At 45.2% G+C, this 20,577-nt stretch overlaps 1 protein-coding gene across 2 annotated transcripts in view; it reads left to right on the top strand.

Annotated features, from left to right (window-relative positions):
• The first annotated feature begins 612 nt into the window (after window positions 1-612).
• GRIN2B (glutamate ionotropic receptor NMDA type subunit 2B) overlaps window positions 613-20,577 on the top strand; it is a 274,219-nt gene continuing 254,254 nt past the window's right edge. Inside the window, exons 1-2 of one of the 2 annotated variants that reach the window (XM_053404817.1) lie at window positions 613-1,425; window positions 13,859-13,973. The gene's annotated coding sequence lies outside the window, so the exon portion shown is untranslated. Of the gene's footprint in view, window positions 1,426-13,752; window positions 13,974-20,577 lie in introns of those variants that run through there. The other variant, XM_053404821.1, reaches the window with a different exon arrangement.

Here is a 20,577-nt window from a genome sequence, read left to right as displayed (position 1 = left end):
AGTTTTGTAAATCCACCCCCAAAACAGGACCTGCTATTCACAATTTAACTATGTCCATTTTCTCCTTGGCATCTTCATACTGTAAAGAAGGATGAATGTGGAAGTAAATGGCTACTGTTTTGAAAATTTAGGTGTAAACACATCCTCAGGGCCAATGAATATTGTCTTCATGAAGCTGCTCTTAGCACCCCTCCCCACAAGAAGTCAGTGTCAGATCCCTTCCACAGCTACTTTAAACTATATGGCCAAGATGTTTGTTCTTTTATATAAAAAAGGTAATGGCTTTTGAGCTACCAGCAGCCATGTAATCTCAACACAGCCAGAGAACTGAATATAAAAGCTGGGGACGATTTAGCAGCTGAGAGTTGAACTACCTAACTATATGATCTTATCTGAGTCAGCCATTGGAGGTGCTGTTGTATAAATAAGTCCCCCAGTCTCCCCAATGCTTCTTCAGCTGCCAGCCTCACAGCCTGAGGGATGCCACTTCTCAGAGTTCTGAGGAGCAAAGGTATTTCTTTGATTTAGTTAACCAAATTCACCCTTAAGATTTAAAATTCTACTACTAGCCAGGTCTGTGCTGTGGGAGTTGCCAGGGGCAACCAAAGAATTCACTTTGAGTAGGAAGCACCGGAGGGCAGTTGAGGGTGTCAGTTGGTGCTGAAGAAATAAATACACCACATAGGATGGTACAAGAGGAATCATTGTTACTCCTGTTTGGCTCCTGAGAAAATAAAAAAAGACTCAAATTTACACCTGCTTCTGGGGAATGTCTGTCGAAATCTCTGAATTGGCTTACAGAAGAGAAGAAAGAAGCAAATTAGGTGCTGAGCTACTTGAAGAGGGCATGGCCACTGAGAAGTGTAAATATAAATGTGCCTTTGACACCCGTGGGTGTCAGTCAGCTGGACTCTCTTGAGCAGGGCCTCATGCCCCCTTGTTTTCAGGTTCTTCCTTAGTAGCTTTTGTTAATGTAAAAGGGCCTTGAACCAGCTGAAGAAGAAAAAACCAAAGAAATTTAAAACCTCAAATGTTTTAAATAATTAGATGAAAAAGAGACATTTTAGAGGTTTCAGAAGAATGGGGGACAATATGAAAATTGGAAGCATCTTGGGAAAGCAGAGACATATGGTAACCTTAAAAATATACCTCAGAAATTCTGATTTCACTGTCAAAACAGGAGCTGTGAGCCTTCTGCAGTGATTAGCTCTTGGCTTTCTGAATAAATTGATCTTGCATCATTCAAAAGCAAAACTTTAATATGAAATTATCAGATAAGTTTGCCTACTTCCATAGCAACCCAATCATTTTGATAAAGTGTTTTTGCTATATAATCTCAGCAGTAGTCAGCATCACAGTCACAGAGATTCCCCTCTCCCTGCACTGGTGGCATATAGCCAGGAAACAGAAGTGTTTAGAATAATGGTAAGTAATATTTTGTTCCTTTATACAAGCCTGGTTAGGTAAGGGCCTTTGTGTCAGATCCCTCTGGGTGCAGGCAGCAGCCCTCAGTAGCATGAGCAGCAAACTAGATAATTGCTTTGTTGGTTCCCATCCAATAATAATTTGTTTCTTGGGAACAACTTCAAAGCTTAAGCCTAAACTTAAATCCTTCCTTCCTTGCTGGAATTTTGATTTAGTTTTCAATGCTCTGATGAAGCCTTCATTGTAGAACTCAAGGCATTTTTTAAATGCAACATAGAAATAATAAATTCTTATTCCTGGTGGCTCTGTGGTATGAAATACAACAGTTGGAATCTAATCTGTATTACAGAATTTAAATATTATTTACAATTCTAGCTTCATAAAGGCATTCTAGGCAAACTTCTTTCCTTAAGGCTGTACTTGTAACTCTAAAGTATTCCTGACAAAATTGTTTGAGGGAATTTGAACCTGTGAACTTCATAATCTCCTTTAAAATTTGCATATCATGGATATAGAGTGTTGGACATGGAAGACCTGGGTTCAAATCCCCATTCAGGCATGAATCTCACTTTCACTCCGTCTAACCTCCTGTTAAGTCTTCTTGGATTTGTAACTGGAGCCTCTTGGTTTGTGTACTGGTGTTGCTTGTGATGAGTCAATTAAAGCTATATAGTGGAAAAGAAGGGCCACTATTGTCCTCTCAGGTTCCAGGAGTGATTCACCATCTCTTAACAACATGTTAGTTCCTCCTTGACGAAGCCTACAAGTCAGACCTCAGGGTTCAGCTCCTTGGCAGCTTTGTTTTCAACTTCTCAGCTTCATTGTCCATTTACCTACTTGGTCCTCCACTATATACCTGTCCCAGCCAACATTTTTGATGGACTACTTGGCTCTGGCTATGAGATCAACTCTGCCCCTAGAATGACTCTCCTGCATTGCTTTAGGCCGGTTTCCTACATTATGCCATAACTCAGGTGCTCCATCCAATTCTGATTCCAGTTGGTGCCAGGATCTTATACTTTCAGCCCTTTTTGTGTTTGGCTCTTGATTTATAAAATGTGTATACCACTTAGTACAAAAAGAAATCTCTAGTTTACATAAGATATAAAAATGAAAAAGAAGTCACATAAAATACATCAACAGTCAAATAAGGGCTAACCCCCCCCAAAAAAACCATACAGTAAACTTTATGACCCATCTCTGATACGTACCTCATGCAGCTAATGTGAGGATAAAATGTAAATCCTTGAACTCTTTGTATGAAGTGTGAGACACAAATGTGAGGAATAGTCTAAATTCCTCTCCAAATGCAGAACTATCAAACTATGAATTTAGCTCCTACCCTCAAAGACATTGAATAGCTGGGCTCCTCACATCCCCTTGCTTATAGCAAATGTTTTCAAACAAAAAGCTGCATATGACACACCAACTTCTTATTTGGAATGAGTTTCATTCACAGACTGAGAACCTTTACATTGAGATTCACTGAATTGAATTAACTCTTGCAGTCTTTCCTAGACCAGCAAAGCTAAACCTCCTGTGGCTTTGCCAAACACCTCCAAGCAAAAATCATTATGTGTTTATTGGAAATGAACATATGAATGAAACAAGTATTCAGTGTAGTGAATCATGACGGAGAGAAAAAAACCACCTGAACTGTCAGATTAAATATGACAGAAAACTTGGTGGCGGTGGCATATATAACAGACTACTTCAAAACTATTAAAGCATAACCTCCAACCTGCGATAGTTTCAGGAAGTTGTTGAATACAATTGGCCACGTCTGACCTAAGCCCATAACATAAAAAGGAAAACAAAAATGCTTTATGCATGTTTCCCTATTCCTTTAAAAACAAAGCAAGAAATCTGTGAAAATGTCCCTGTTTCAATATGAGCTTCAGGATTCCTCAGTGTTCATAATCTATATAGTGCACTGACCATAAGATTCAGTTGAGACCTGATCCAGTGCTTGGGAAACAGCCCACCTTGATCCAAGGTGCTTTGTAGGCTGCTTGTTTAGGCTGGAGTCTGTCCAAGTCTGCTTCATTTTCTCCCATTCATTATGGTGATGATGGTGAACAGCTGTGTAACTCCCCCCCCCTTTGGCTGAAGTGGATGAAATTTGCAGGCATACTAGCCCTCCAGTTTAAAGTTTGATTTTTTTTAAAAAGGAATTGTCTATAACTTAAAATTGTGTGTGGCATGAGATGAAATTTGCAGGCAAAATCATTTATTCTGAGGGCATGAATCCTGCCAGATTTCAGAAGGATAATTGCTGTGGGTTTTTACTCAATAGTAGCTTTTACAGTTTTGGTGGGCTGCAAAAGGAATCACTTACTCTTCCTAATATTTTGTGGGCAACTGGTCTTAAATTTATAGACATGAGAAAAGTGCCCATAGGAAAGAAACCTGTCAAATTGTTATAAATTGGTCCAGGGGCTTCTTATTCCAGGCACTCTAGGTTTTTACAGGGGTAGAAGTAAAAAAAAGCCTTGCTTTCTGCTGGGTAAAACCATTTGGTGACTTCAAACTAGACCTTTTGGTCACAAATGGAGTTCTCCCTCTGCCATTTCCCCACCAAGACAGCCTCCCCCAATTTGTGGCCTTCATATATTTTGGACCACAACTCCCATCAGTTCCAGCCAGCAGTTGTCATAGATGATGGGAGTTGTAGTCAAAAATATTTTGGTCACCACCGGACTGGAGAAACCTTTCCTGTGGTCTAGGTGGAAAAAAACCATAACCCTGGCTAAGTAGATTGGATTTTAATTTATTAAATTAAATTATTATTATTATGGTAGGGTTTGCATCATCATCACCATCATCAAAATAATGTATTTATATACCACTTTTCTTCTAAGTTGGGATTGAAGGTTGCTTGCAGTTAAAGACAACTTTATAAAATACAAAGTTATAAAAACAAACCAGTTAAAAACAATAATTAAAATATATCAGAACACATTTATAACCAGCAATTAAAATACAGTTAGCCCTGACAGCAGCCCAGTGATCAGCACCATACCTTAGTTTTCAAAGCCCTCTCTGAATAGGAAGGTCTTAGCCTGTCAGTGGATAAGAGGGAGCTGATCTGACCTCTCTTAGGAGGGTATTCCACCAAATACTATTACCAGCTACAGAATATTATTATCATAAGCTCTGTGGGGCAGTTGGTGTGTAGCCAGAGGTTGGTCTCATGCCCCTTTTAACATCATAACTGTATGGCTTATTCAGATCACACACACAAAAAAACACAGAATGCTACCTAGTGCTGATTTTTTTTAAACAAAGCAGAAATTCATATGGGCAGGGATTAAGCCAATTCTTAATATTATAGCTTGGAATGAGATCTAACACTCTAGAAAGATTATCTATATCAACCTGCTCAAGAGTTTTCATTCATTTTTTAAAATGAAAAATGAATGCCTCTTGTTAGCCAGGACATTTCTTAAGATGGATCACAAGTCTGATTCACTATGGCAACTCTTACATTGCTATGTTTAACTTGCTGCAATTCATTCACTCTAGGTAGTTAAATGACAGCATTTGTTCCCTATTTACTAACACCGTGCCATTATTTTTCGGTTGTCACAGAAAGCATGTTATAGGAAGTAGACTCTATTGAACTAACCCTATCAACTGCTCTGTCAGCAGTTCAAGATTTAGGGTGTAGGCCAGCAATTGCTGCGCCTATGTACTGTCTATGGAACAGCTACCTTTTCTAAATGCAGCATAGAAGTGCTGCATGAAGCTGTTGCGTAGCTTTTAAGTGAAGGGAGAGGGGCAGGGTGGGTGTGGGATGCAATGTATTGTTAGAAACTAGTTAAATAAGCTTAGCTAAAACCAGGAATTTCCATGTTTGGCACAGTTCAGGGGAACTGCTGCAGCCTGTCTTTCCCCCTGCAATATCCTAAATGTTATGTAAATACTACCATTTATTGAAGGGATGTGGGTGGCACTGTGGTCTAAACCACAGAGCCTAGGGCTTCACGATCAGAAGGTTGGTGGTTTGAATCCCCGCGATGGGGTGAGCTCCCGTTGCTCGGTCCCTGCTCCTGCCCACCTAGCAGTTTGAAAGCACATCAAAGTGCAAGTAGATAAACAGGTACCGCTTCGGCGGGAAGGTAAACTGTGTTTCCGTGCACTGCTCTGGTTCGCCAGAAGCGGCTTAGTCATGCTGGCCACATGACCCGGAAGCTGTCTACGGACAAATGCCGGCTCCCTCAGCCAGTAAAGCGAGATGAGCACCGCAACTCCAGAGTTGTTCATGACTGAACTTAACGGTCAGGGGTCCCTGTTACCTTTACCTACCATTTATTACTTAATATTCACTAAGAGACTCTGGGACCCTGGCTATAACTGTATTAAAGAGGAAAGAGAGTGAAGGGTGCTTAGCTGGCAACAGAAGATCCAACTGCTGACACTCAGCAGTTCCTAGGAGGCCCAAGTGCTGTGTCTTCCTCCTCCTGCCCTGCCCTTGGACCGTAAAAAGTCCTGCAGTCTTGGGGAAAAGGTGGGCACTGCTATCACTGAATCAAGGGCTTAGGTCCATGGACTTTTGCAGCAAGCCCCTCCCCACTTTATTACTTTGCCGACAGGGTTCTGGGTACATTGCGAAGCACAGTGCTGATGAGACCCGGCCATTTATTTTTCCTTGAGGTGTGTATCCCTCAAAAATCAGGATGTGCAAATGTGCATCACAGCCCTGTGCCCTGAGTCCTTTAAGTACCTAGAAACACTCCTGCATCGATTGGCATATGTGCTAGAGGCAGAAGAAGCTGTTACAGTGTTCTTGTAGTGCATTTTTTCTTTAATCTATACAAGCTGCTGTGGGGATCCTGCTGGACCCAAAGCTGGGACAGAAAACAAAATACTAAAGACATTCCAGTTTTCATAGGTCATACTGGTGCAACTGGCACACCTAACATTTAGTAGTAGCTTAATAGGACTGCAGATGCCAGTGTAACATGATGGATGAACTACACTTGCCATGCTTAGGATGCCGCTTTCACTGTGTCAGGGAACTGCCATTGGAGCCCGAGGGAGAGGGAGGGCTCCAGAGGGGTTCCAAAGAGCGTCCCGGGAGGGAGAGAAGCAGCCCATCTTCTGGGGAAGGAATTCAGCGTAGCACCAGTGGAGAAGGGAAGCAGATGGGGGAATCGGCGAGGTGGCTCCATGACTCCTCGCCGGAGACCAGCGGGGAGAGCACGGGTCCTCCGCTGCCCACACCCTCCCTGCGCAGAAGGCTTCCGCGCAGGGAGAGTAGGCGCCGACTAGGCGTCAAAGAGCTTCTTTGCTGGAAGAAGTTCAAGAAACGCCCACTGACGGATTCTGCCAGCGACTGAGACAGCCACGGGTGAGTGGTTGTCCGGACAGAAAGGGTTCACCCAGGTAACCCAGCCAAGTGTGGCGTCGATTTACGCACGATCAACCCCTAGAACCATTACAGCAATCCGTCAGTCACTGACGTTGCTTGTGCGCAGCCCCAGAGAGGCAGCACGATGAGCCAAACAGGGACAGCCGGAGAGATGGAGCAACCAGCTGCAATGCGGAGTCTGGTAGAGAGGAACCGAGACTTGGAGCAGCATGTAGTTATCCTGACGGCGCGGCTAGACGAAAGACGGACTCAGGATGCACAGGTCAGACCCACCCCCATCGCAAGGAAGGTACCGGGGCTGGTACACAAGTTTGGTGGGAAACCCCAAGACTACAGTGCTTTCCGAACGGAAGTACAGTACGCTTTGGAACTGCAGAAAGATGACTTTGCTGATGACGGGGAGAGGGTGGCTCACATTGTGGGGCATCTGCAGGATGGGGCGCGCGAATGGATTAGGCCCCTAATGGCGACGCAAAATGATGCCTTGAAGGACCTTAAGAAATTCTTCCAGGCAATGGATGCGATGTACTCCAGCGAAGTGGAGCAAAGTGTAACTCGGCGGGAACTGATGGGGTACAAGCAGGGTAGCCAGTCCGTCAGAGACTACTGGTCGCGTTTTGTGATGTTAGTCCACCGGCTCGGGTGGGATCTGGACTCTGAACCGATACAAATGTTGTTTGAGGAGGGTCTGTCCCCCGCGGTGAAAGATTTGTCCCGCGCGTCCAGACCATGGTCGCTGGATGAGCTCACAAAGCCTGTGCTTGCGATTGGCGTACGCCAGGAAGCGCGGGATCAGGAGAAGCGCGAAATGAGAGGGGAACGTTTCCATGACTACCGCATTCTTGAGATACTGAGACCGCCTTCCCAGGCAGCGGAGCCAATGGAAATTGATGGCGCGCGCGCGCGCGAGGTTTCAAACTCCAGTGAAGGTCGTAAAAGGGAGGGAAAGGAGTGGAAAACTACCAAGAAGTGTTTCCTCTGTCAACGACCAGGACATTTTGCTAAGGTCTGCCTTCAAAGAAAAGCCTGGCAAGGGATGGTGGGGGCTGCTGGCTGTGAGGAGAAGGGGGAGGAAGGGCAGGTGCAGGGAAACGACAACGCCTGGCTGCCAACCAGCAGGGGCAGCAGCCAGGCCAGCAACCAATAGAAGTGCCCCAGCCTGACCCTCCCAAGGCAGCTATAGCCATAGAAGTGGTGCTAGAACTCCCGAATGGGCACCCCGTCAAAGTTAAGGGACTGCTGGATTCGGGCAGCTCGTGTAATTTCTTCAGCAGAGACTTCGCTCTGGAGCACCAACTCCACCTGCTGCCTCTAGATTTTCCCTTGCAAGTGACCACCATCGATGGCAGGGAACTTCTGGGGGGGGGGGGAGTGACACACCAGACCCTGCCAATGCGAATGAGGGTTTCCAGGCACACGGAGACCATTGCCTTTCACGTGGCCACGCTGGCAGGACCCCCAATAATACTGGGGATGAGCTGGCTGGCACTGCATGATCCAGTAGTGTCATGGCATCAGCGGTCAGTCACCTTTGGGTCAGCTTACTGCTTAGGACACTGTCTGGGAGGGGAGAACCCAAGAATGACGGTGCCCAGGGTGGCTGGGCTGGCCGTGGAACAAAAAGGGGAGGTGCCACCACAATATGCTGACCTGAAGGAAGTCTTCAGCGAGAAGGAGGCAGATAGACTACCCCCCATAGGCCCTTTGACTGCCAAATCAACTTACTCCCAGGGGCTCAGTTGCCGGTGGGTAAGCTGTATGCCATGTCCGACCGGGAGATGCAGGAGTTGCGGCAATTTATTGACAAGAACCTGAAGAGGGGGTTCATAAGGGAATCAAAGGCGGTGGGGGGCAGTCCGGTGTTCTTTGTGGACAAAAAAGAGACTAATCAGCCCAGATTAGTCGTGGATTACCGGGCCTTAAACCTGGTGTCAGAACCCGTGACCTTCCCAATGCCCAGGATTGACGACATTTTAACACGGGTGAGGCAGGGGAAATTTTTTACCAAGCTGGACCTCAGGGGAGCATACAATCTGATTAGGATAAGGGAGGGGGATGAATGGAAAACTACCATGTTCACCCTCCTGGGGGCTTTTCAGTACTTAGTCATGCCATTTGGATTACAATCGGGCTCCGCCTGCTTTCAAGCATTCATGCACCACGTGTTGGGGCCCCTGCTGTACAAGAATTGCGTAGCCTTCTTGGATGACGTCTTAATCTATTCGGACAATGAGAAGCAACACGTCAGAGACGTCAGGGAAGTACTACAGAGACTGCAGAAGCACCAGTTGTGGGTCAAGCTGGAAAAATGCCAATTTCACACCAGAGAGGTCGAGTTTCTGGGGTACAAGTTGTCAGACAAGGGCCTAGCTATGGACCCCAGCAAGGTGAAGGCAGTGCTGGAATGGAAAGCCCCCAAAACCCGGAAGGATGTGCAGAGGTTCTTAGGGTTCAGCAACTTCTACAGGAAGTTCATAAAGAACTTCGCTCACTTGACAGCGCCCATCACAGATTGTCTCAGTAGCAAAAAGAAGTTCACGTGGACAGAAAGTTCCCAGCAATCCTTTGAAAGAGTGAAGAAGGCGTTTGCTTCGGAAGAGCAGCTCCTGCACGTGGATCTGGAGAAGCCCATGAGACTGGAGACGGACGCGTCCGACCGAGCCGTGGGAGCGGTCCTTTTGCAGCCAGGGGCCAAGCAGGGCTGGAGGCCGTGTGCCTTTTTCTCAAGGAAGCTGAGCAAGTCGGAGCAAAACTACACGGTGTATGACCGCGAACTGCTTGCGATCTATGCGGGTTTTCGGCAATGGAGACATCTGTTGATAGGGGCGCGGCACAAGATCCAGGTCTGTACTGACCACAAGAACTTAGAATACTGGAGGACCGCGCGAGTACTCAACCAGAGACAGATTCGATGGGCTCAGGAGTTCTCCAAGTTTTCCTTCGAGATACGATACGTGCCGGGAGAGGAAAACCTAAGAGCAGATGCTCTCTCCACGAAGCCGGAGTACATGGAAGGAGAGGGACCGCCGGAGGTCCGACACGTGTTTCCCGAGGACCGATGGGTGTGGGGGGGAGCGTTGGTTGGGAAACGAGAACTGACCGGGCTTACTAGAGATGACGCGTTCGCTCAAGCGAAAATCAGGGAACTCCGGGATGGAAGGGAAGACCAGGGAGGGTTTGAGGAAAAAGAAGGGCTACTGTACTATAAGGGGGCATTGTATGTACCGGGGAGGGGGAAGGTACTCAAACAACTCCACGACAACCCAACAGCTGGGCACTTTGGACAACACAAGACCATGCTGCTCGTCACCAGGCAGTTCTGGTGGCCAAAGGTGAGGGAAGACGTACGGGAATATGTACAGGGTGCAACCGATGCCAGAGGGCAAAGGGGGAGAGGGCTGCCCCCGCAGGGTTACTGGAACCCTTACCCACACCGGGAAGACCCTGGGAGGTGGTGTCCATTGATTTTATGACAGATTTGCCCAAGTCAAGGGGGAAGACAGCAGTCATGGTAGTAGTCGATCTACTGACAAAAATGTGCCATTTCATAGCTTGCTCACATGCGGTGACAGCAGAGGAGACAGCCCGGTTGTTTGTGGATCACATCTTCAGGCTGCATGGGACTCCCTTGAGGGTCATCTCGGATTGCGGGAAACAATTTACTTCCCGGTTCATGAGCTTGCTACAGGTTGAGGTGGGCTTCTCGACGGCGAGGCATCCGGAAACTAATGGACAAGCAGAAAGAGCGAACAGTATACTCCAGCAGTACCTACGCTGCTACGTCAGTGAGAGACAGAATGATTGGGTAGAGAAACTAGCGTTGGCTGAATTTGCGTACAATAACGCTGAACATGTGTTCACGGGAATGAGCCCGTTCATGGCCAATTATGGGTGTCATCCCAGGGCCTTCCCGGGGAGGGGGGAGGAGGGATGGAGTGTACCCGCGGCAGAGCAGTTTGCAGAAGAAATGGAGGCCTTGCACCAGGAACTCAAGATGAACTTGGAACGGGCCAAGGAAGTTTACAAGAGGCAGGCGGACAAGCACCGTCGGGAGGGGGAGGCCATACGGGTGGGAGACCGGGTGTGGTTGTCAACCCAAGGGTTACCCCTAAAGGGAGGGTGCAAAAAGTTGCAGCCGAGACGGCTGGGGCCTTTTGAGGTAACACAGCAGGTGAACCCTGTGGCATTCAAGCTCAAGTTGCCTGACAGCATGAAGATACATCCGGTGTTCCACAGGTCCCTACTTTCACCGTACAGGGAGGGACGGGAATTTCCGGGGCGGGAGGGAGGAGTCACCACCCACCCGCAGGTAGAGGAGAGGGAACGCCGCAACCAAGCCACGGAAATACTTGACTCAAGGTGGCGAGGTCACCAGGTGGAGTACTTGGTAGCTTGGGAGGGAGAACCCAGGTCAGAAAACACGTGGGTCCCCGCTGAGTCGATCAATGATGGGTATCTGGTGGAAGAATTCCACCGCCTGTTCCTGGATAAACCAAAACCACTAGCGAGATTCTGGGAGGAAGAATTTGGAACCACAGACGACGAAGAGGACTTTGTGGGTTTTCCTGCCTCCGAAGAGGAGGGAGGGGAGGTGTCTGAGGGAGAAGAATCAGACTGGGAGGCCCACCCCGCGGGAAGAGATCGGAGCAGGTGGGGAGCGGGGTTTGAATCCTCAGAGGATGGTGACAGCTCCTTCAGGGGATTCCCCGCATCGTCGGCCGAGGAAAGGGACGAGGTTGAATCGGAAAATCGGGCCGGGGGTGGAGGGGGTCCTGGGGGGGAGGTGGATGTCAGGGAACTGCCATCGGAGCCAGAGGCAGAGGGAAGGCTCCAGAGGGGTTCCGGAGAGCGTCCCGGGAGGGAGAGAAGCAGCCCATCTTCTGGGGAAGGAATTCAGTGTAGCACCAGTGGAGAAGGGGGGCAGATGGGGGAATCGGCGAGGTGGCTCCATGACTCCTCGCCGGAGACCAGCGGGGAGAGCACGGGTCCTCCGCTGCCCACACCCTCCCTGCGCGGAAGCCTTCCACGCAGGGAGAGTAGGCGGCGATTAGGCGTCAAAGAGCTTCTTTGCTGGAAGAAGTTCAAGAAACGCCCACTGACGGATTCTGCCAGCGACTGAGACAGCCACGGGTGAGTGGCTGTCCGGACAGAAAGGGTTCACCCAGGTAACCCAGCCAGGTGTGGCGTCGATTTACGCATGAGCAACCCCTAGAACCATTACACACTGCATGACAATTAGATCTTCTGCGCTTTGTTGTAGCTTGGTGAGTCTTTGTGGGATTATATAGGATGCACTAGATCCCATTCAACAGCAAAAATTTTATTAAAAAAAATTAGATGGGAATTTAATGATTATCAAAACGATGTTGGGTCATTTGTTTTTAGATGTTCTTGTTAATGCCCACTCTTTACACTACAATTCAGCCCCCCTGTACACTGGAATGGCGGGGCGAATAGGTCATTTGGGTGGACCTAGGTGTCGTTCCACCCAGCACTGCAGCTCTCTGCTGACCTCTGCCTGTGGAGTGACACCAGCATCACTCTACCAGTATGGAGCTCCCTGCTCTACCCACAAAAGTGCCACCAGTGGAATCCCCGATGGCAGCAGCCCATGAATACCCCTAGTTGTTGTGCCAATTTCCCTGCTCCATCACTTTCCACCACAGCTATGAATGTGGTGATGGCAGCCCCACTGTCCCATCAAACCCCACAGTTCACCAGCTGAAGTTTGGATTGCAAGCTTAACTATTAGGAAGCACTGAAAGTGCTCTGCCCTCTGAAACCCCATATGCAGGGGGCCACTAGGGGGCGCATTGGAAGATGGCCGACAATACCATCTCTCCGACCCACACGGGGTAATTAAGAGGCTGTTATGGGAGTAGGCAGCCTCCCTTGTTGCCCCAAGGAAATGGGGAACACTGCCCTTGCCTGCTGTGCTCATAAATCACCCCCTAATTCGAAAGAAGGGGGTGAGGGCCCTAGGCAGAATGCCCCCGTGTGGACCTCGGCTCTCCTGGACGCTGTCTCTGATCGCGCACTAGCTGCAGCAATTTGGAATAATTAATTACAAAAGAAGTAAATGCACATATTTCAAGTGAAGAAGGGGAGTGAAGTCTGCTAATTTAAGTGACCTCTGCGAAAGACGACAGGTTGGAGAAACAGGAATATTTTACAATGAAGATACACCAAAGGCTGGGTATGTTGACAACGGGACTGAATGGGGGGGGGGACCTTTTTTACTTTCCTTCTATGTGATTTACAAGAACCCCTCCTCATTAGAATCGTCGGTTGAACTGACCCAAGCAGGATGATTAAGGTCTGTGTGGAGATAAACTTTAACCAAAAGTATGCTTTATGGAGATCGAGAAGCAATAAGAGCTTTTGGAATGGCGCAGCAATTAATTCGGAGTCGCCATCTTGCCAAAGGATTTATAGCCGGGAGGAAGAACGGACTTGTTTTCAGACTGCATTCCTGGTGAATCTCCTCAGAGGTTTTGAGGCAGATTGGTGAAGATTAATGACGCTAAGACTGTTTTGATGTATGGAAGTGATGTTATATGGAAAACATCTGGATATGGCTACCGGATAAAAAAAATAATATCCACGCAGGATTACAAAAATGTTCTAACCAGCTTGTGGAGACTATCAGAGGTCACAAAGAGAAAGGAAAAATATATGAAAATAACAACAAGAGATGTGGAAAAACAATAAGAAAGGACTGGATAGTACTGTGAACATCATAAGGTTAGATTTGTGGACATTAAAACAGCAGTAAGAAGCAAGAAGTTGATTGGATCCCCTTCGGAACTTGAAATATGGGTACCCCCAACAAAAAATTAAAATTCGGCTGTGTAATTTGGAATTTATTTAATTTGGTTTGATTTTTGATGTGTGATTGGTCGGTTAATAAAAAATTATTCTTGAAACCCCATATGCATATAGGCCTCCTGAAATTCCTACTCCCTTTAGCAGTCTTGATCTCTCTGTTTCTCTGACTGTGGAATACGCATATGTTTCAGATTTACAAGAATTGTGTCATTGTCATACTTTGTTTCATAGGTGGATAACAGAGTGGGACTCAGTGATCTGATATACAGGGTACAAGATGGTGTTCCTTTATGACAAAGGAATTCATTGCCTCTATGACGTCTAAGTTAGAGAGGAATACTTCACGGTGAGCAAAAAGGGTGTATTATTTATTGGGATAATTTGGAACCTATCATTTTCTTATACCGAGCAAATTAAATTCTGGCCTTTACTTACATCATCCTGTCTATAATGGCACCAATGCATAAGTTTAACGTTTTAGAAAGATGGCTTACTGGACTGTTTTTCATCTAATATTTTCACTTGGGGGCGGTGGCTGCTCTGTAATTTCAACAAGGGCAGGAGGTACCAAACTGTTTTTCTATGAAAAGTTGCCTGAGGCCCAATGGCAAAGACAGCAGATGAAAGCTTTGGAAAGATCTTAACTTCTCAGGAACAAGAATATGTGCAGTGATCTGTTTTCAGTGAGAGATCTGTAACCAGTTACTTCAGCTCTAGATTTCCTGCTTCAAGAAGGAAGTCTAGATGACCTACAAGGTTCCCTGTTCCCTGCTCCCTCCTTCATAATGTTCATAATGTTCATAATGTTCAACCCTCCTCACAACCTGTTTCATTTCCCCCTTATCTCCCCTTATCTCTGCTCTCCGCCATTCATCCAGAATCTCTTCATAGCTCAGGTTTTGTGCACACATGTGTAGCCAAGGTGGGGGCGGAGGGGCAGCCCCCACTCCGAATAAGTAAAACAATAGGAATACTTAACTAACTGACCAATCACATCAGTTCTGCCCCCCCAAGTTCTGCCCCTCTTACAAAAATCCTGGCTACGCCCATTACCAGCTTAAAACACAGCCAGGCTGTTCTCTTTCTCAATTCAGATAGAGGCCAGTTGGGTGGGGGGAGAGCACATAAAATGCAGTATTTCATATGAAACAACGAAACAAACAAGTGGTTTGAGTGCACTGGAAGTAACCAGGAGTGGTGGGTACATGGCCAAAATCCCCAAGACTTCCCTCATTAGCATACTGCCCCTAAAGCAGAAACTCAGCCTTCATACATACCATACATTAAAAGCTCACAGCTTCCTGCAAAGAATCCTGGGAATTGTAGTTTACCCCTCACAGAGCTTCAAACCACAGAACCCTTAACAAACTACAGTTCCCAGGATTATTTGGGAAAAGTTGTGTGCTTTAAATGTATGGTGTGGATGGGGTGGTGGGCAGAGAGCTGGAACTTTGAACTCACCATTTTTGCAAATGCCGTTTAATTTATTTATTAAATTTTTATACCACTCTTCATCTGAAGATCACAGGGGGGGTTACAATATAAAAACCACGAAAATATATAGCATTATAATAAACAAAAACAACACCCCCACAGTTTAAAAGGCCATAGATTTCAGGTGGAGTAGTTGTTTCTGCAGTCTGGTGATTCTCCTAGCAGTGCAGGAGTGATGGCCCAAATGGATGGTATTTTTCTCCTTGTGTGCTGGGTTTTTGTTTAGTAAACAGCAGTTGTGTGGTGAGAATCTAGATTAGGGTTGCCATCTTTCAAAAAGTGAAAACCCAGACACAAGTGTTGTTGAGGTCTTTTTTGGCAAAGTTGTTAAGCTTTTTTCTTTTCTTTTCAAAAATGAAGTTTTTGAGCAATTTTAAAGGAGATTCGCCTAAAAAATTGAGACTTCCAACTTCAGTTGCCATACATCCGGATCTCCCCAGACATTTCAGCAATTTCTGCCCAAACACTGCTTCCAACTGCATGATTCCGGCTATGTCTGGACATATGGCAACCCTAACCTAGACCGGGAGTGCAACAGCTGAAGCAGAATCTTCCTCCAAACCATGGTTAGGATCCAAATCCATCCAGTTGCTCTTTAGTAAACAAAATTCAAGCCCACAATGCCATTCCTGGCAAGTGTCTGGAAAGTTGTGTGGGTAGCACTTTTCTAACACTATTCCCACAGAGGGCAAAAGCTAATTAATTGTAACTGAAGAGTGAGCTAATCGTTTGTCTAATTCAGCAAGTTTGAAGTATCTCTGAAAGTGGCTACTTGTCAGATGAATATGCACCAGCATTAAAAAACAACCACAACCACTGTGCATTATAATCATACTATAGAAAAATGCCCAACAATCATAAAAGTGATCAAGCTTTAAAATAGCAGCAGTATTCTCCAAACTACCTTTATTCTCCCTACCCTGTTCTGTATGAGTCTCATTTATACTTTCTCAACCCTTTTTGAAATCTTAGTATTTTTCTAATCATTCTTTTTTGTGTCAGTTAATTTCATGCATAAATTATAGGTTGCACGACTGAGGTTTTGTTATATCTATTTTCTTTTAAATTTCACCACAAACCTTTTCTTGCAGCCTACTGGTCTTTCTATGCCATTTATTATTATATATATCCTCTTAATCTCATTTTCCTTTTCATCCTAAATTTTCCTGTGGTCAAAGCCCGCAAGCCTTACTCATGCTAATAGCACTAACTCAGTGGTCTACTTTCATAATTGTGGCAGTGGAGCAGTTAGTTGTTAATTTATTTAATAACACCACCACCCCAGTGCCATAACCCACATAATTTCCTTTAACCATTTTCCTATTATACTTACATACACATTGGTCCTTCTGATATGAATTCAAACCCCTTGCATAGCTATAATGGCTCCTGCCTTTAGAAAGGTAACAATCAAAATGTCTTTCTGCAATTTATTTTATATAATAGCTCTCTCTCTCTCTCTCTCTCTCTCTCTCTCTCTCTCTCTCTCTCTCTCATACACTCATAAATAAACTTAAAGCAGTTATGAAAATCAAAATCTTTATGTACTGACTCAAGTTAGGTAATCAGACAGTTATGTAGGGCCAACAGCATGCAATGAGGATCATAATGTGCACCTCACACTTTTGAACACATGAAAATAAAGAAATAAATAACCATACAATAAATATATATATAGGCAATGGAAATGTTGGAAAAAAGAAGTCCAGATTGCTTTACCCTCCTTGAGAAAGCAAAAGCGTAGCTGTGGTTCAGTGTGGCACTCAGAAGACAGGAGCTCCAGGTGTGGAGCAGCGGTGACAGTCAATAATTACAGACCTTGCTGCCTAATAAATATGCCATTGCGGTGATCACAGGTGTAAATTAAGACATGTCACTGCACACAGTGCAAAAGAGCTTTGTTTTAAAATAATGCCCTAAACTGCTGTACACATATATTGTAAGCCTGTTCTGCCATGGTACTGCAGGGATGTAGTATGTAGTCAAAAAACAACAAAACCCCCCACCCCAACGCATTATAATTAAGAGTTCTTCTACCCCAGCAGCTTCTTCCTTGTTATGGCAAAAGCCCAGGCTTGAAAAGTAGGAGTTGCAGCCCCACCACTAGCCTGTTAAGGAGTGCTTCCTCACCGCTTTGCCTATTGGGCCTGTCTCATACCTCTTGTCATGGGTTTGCTAGCCCATTCCACTTATGAGTCTTTCAGTGAACATCATAATGTTTGAAGGAGAGCTGCATGTCTGTAAGTAAAGTGGGACACAATGGGAGCTATGATTAGTTCTAGCTTTCTGCTTAATGCCTCCATCTTGTTTACAGTGATGGGGTCTCCTCTTCACATGTTACAGATGCTTTCTAGAGGGATGTGTGATGACCAAGTGACAACAGTGTCTGCTGTGTCAATTGACCCTGCTGACAATCTGCTTTTGAAAATAGTGTCTGAAGGTTATTTAATTATTTGTTTAAAACACAAAGAACTACCCTTGGAGCATGTTCCACATTTTAGGCTACATCCTGAGTCAATGTCTGTCATAGGTGCCAATTCCCTGGAGCCCTGGGTGCCCAAGCACCCACAAAATTCCCCATGAAGGAAAAAACTAAGCTGGAAACAGAGTTGTTGGACTCTAAAGTTAAAAACTTGTCTAAAATGTATAATTTATTGTTGGAGGGGCATACAAAGGATGAACAAGTTAAATCTGTGATGATAGATTGGGCAAGAGATGTGGGTCATAACATAATGTCTGAAGATTGGGAAAGGTTGTAGAGAAAAGGGGTCAAGTTCACTGCATGTATGGTGTTAAAGGAAAATATTAAGAAAATGATGCATACAGTGGTACCTCTGGTTACGTACTTAATTTGTTCTAGAGGTCTGTTCTTAACCTGAAACTGTTCTTAACCTGAAGCACCACTTTAGCTAATGGGGCCTCCCGCTGCTGCCGTGCTGCCACCACGCGATTTCTGTTCTCATCCTGAAGCAAAGTTCTTAACCCGAGGTACCATTCATGGGTTAGTGGAGTCTGTAACCTGAAGCGTATGTAACCTGAAGTGTATGTAACCCGAGGTACCACTGTAGATGGTACTTAACTCCTGTAAAATTAGCAAAGATATATCATAATAGTGATAATCTATGCTAGAAATGTAAAGAAAAAGAAGGTACCTTTTATCATATGTGGTGGACCTGCCCCAAGGTGAAAGACTTCTGGGAGAAGATTTATAATGAATTGAAAAAAAATGTTGAAATATACATTTATTATGAAACCAGAGGCCTTTCTTCTTGGAATAATAGGTTTGGAATTGCCCAAGAAAGATGTAAGATTGTTTTTGTATGCCACAACTGCAGCTAGAATTTTGTTAGCTAAGAATTGGAAAACACAAGAAGTCCCAACAGTGGAGGAATGGCAGATGAAGATGATGGACTTTTTGGAGCTAGCCAACCTGACTGGAAGAGTGCACGACCAGAAGGAGGAGGAGTACCAGAAGGAATGATGAAATTTAAAGACTATTTAGTTAAATATGCTAAGATAACTGGGAATACTTGCAAATAAACAGATAGGTTTAGGATTTAAATAGGTGATGTTAGAGAATAAAATGTTTAAAGTCAAAATGAAAAGAAAGAATGATGTTAACTGATTAAGTTAATTTTATGAGAAATTTAGTATTGGAAAACTGTTACAATGATATACACTGAAATTCAGCCAGGGGGATTAGAGGAAGTCACCTAATAATGTTATGAAGATTGGATTAAGTATAGATAAGATTTATGTTTGTTTTAAAATTTTTGGAAAATCAATAAAAAAATGAGGAAAAAATCCCCATGAAGGGGCCAGGCACCCACAAATTTCAGTGCCAGGGCCATGCACTCTGCATGGCACCCACGGCCCCAGACACCCACAGTCGTGGGGCTGAGCTGCCACTCCTGGTGTCTGTCTGTTCCTTGTAGCAGAATTCTTTGGAAATGTCCCATCACCTTCTTAGTTTCTGGAAGAAAAAATATTACCATAACAGAGAGCTTGAAAACTGAAAAGAGCAAAACCAGAATCAAGACTAAACCCCTTGCCCTCTTAAAAAAGCTTTTGTCTGCCAGGACAAGGAAGGTGCTGCTTTGTTGCCTTGCCTAACTCATGCAGAGGTAAAGAAAGGAATCTCTAGTTTACACCTTTCCCAGATATTGAGCAATCGTGGTCTAGTGCTAAATAGTTTTCTATTAACTTGCAAACTGAGTGAACCATTCAAGATCCTCTCCAATTGGAAGTTGACCCTTTTGGCCACCCACCCCTCCTTCATAACTGATGGCTTTCGGCCTCTGACTTCATGCGCACACAAATGCGAAGTGCCTGACACGTGTGATTGCACTGGTGTAACATGTGACATGGTGGAACAGGCACCAAGTGAAAAGGTTTCACTGTCACCAGAACTTTGGCAGATTAAACATTCTACGGCCTTTTAAATGTGTTTGTGGGAGTGGGGGTTATTGGTTTGTTTTCGTTTTGTTATGTATTTTGTGTTACCATTTTGTATTTTTATGTTAACTGCCCTGTGATCTTTGGATGAGGGGTGGTACAAGAAAGAAAGAAAGAAAGAAAGAAAAGAAAGAAAGAAAGAAAGAAAGAAAGAAAGAAAGAAAGAAAGAAAGAAGGAAGGAAGGAAGGAAGGAAGGAAGGAAGGTGAGCCTATGGATGATACCCATGTGTAGACCTTGGGTCACAAAATATGTTCTATATGTGGGGGAAGCACTTGGGATCTTGGCGGGCTGAATCCTGTACAGAGCTCGGTGTGTCTAAATCTACTGAAAAGAGTGTGTAGCACTGAGGTGTGTGTGTTTGTGTGTACTGGAAATGTCAGGGGCCTGTGTGAACCCACCGGATAGTCACAGGCACCCAGTTATGCTGATTAGAGGCTGGTAAGCAGGTGAACTTTCTGCACCTTTGAAGTGCGTATTATGGATGAAGGTGGAATTCCTATATAGTCAGTGATTTTGAATGTGCAGCCTTACAGATAATGAAGGTATGGCTGTTACTTTTGTTTAACTAATATGGTCTACATGGATTTCTTGTTCTTATATTGTTTTATTGTGTGAACCGCCTTGAGACCTGCAGATGAAGGGTGGTATACAAAGTTAATAAATAATGGTAATAATACAATCCAGAGGTGTGGGAAGAAGTTTTCCACAGGTGTGAGGATGCTCAGATCCAGAGCTCTTTTGCCTAAATGCTACTGCTCTGCTTCATTTGGGGAGGGTGGAACCTCCGTGTGGGGAAGGGGCCTGACTCGACTTTTCAGCTTTCTTCCCCACCGCTTGGCTACTTAATTTTGAGGGTGGCCATGAATGTGCCGGCCTTAACTGCAGAACAGCCGCGTGGGTCTCCTACTGGCCTCCCCACCGCCGGCCTTTCTTCACCGATCTCGGGACCGGCGCTAGGGAAGCTCCACCAGCAGCAAGCCCCGCGGGGAAGGAAGGCAA

Source organism: Podarcis raffonei, chromosome 10 (assembly GCF_027172205.1).
Source record: "Podarcis raffonei isolate rPodRaf1 chromosome 10, rPodRaf1.pri, whole genome shotgun sequence".
Lineage (NCBI taxonomy): Eukaryota > Metazoa > Chordata > Lepidosauria > Squamata > Lacertidae > Podarcis > Podarcis raffonei.
This window is presented reverse-complemented; position numbering and strand designations above follow the sequence as displayed.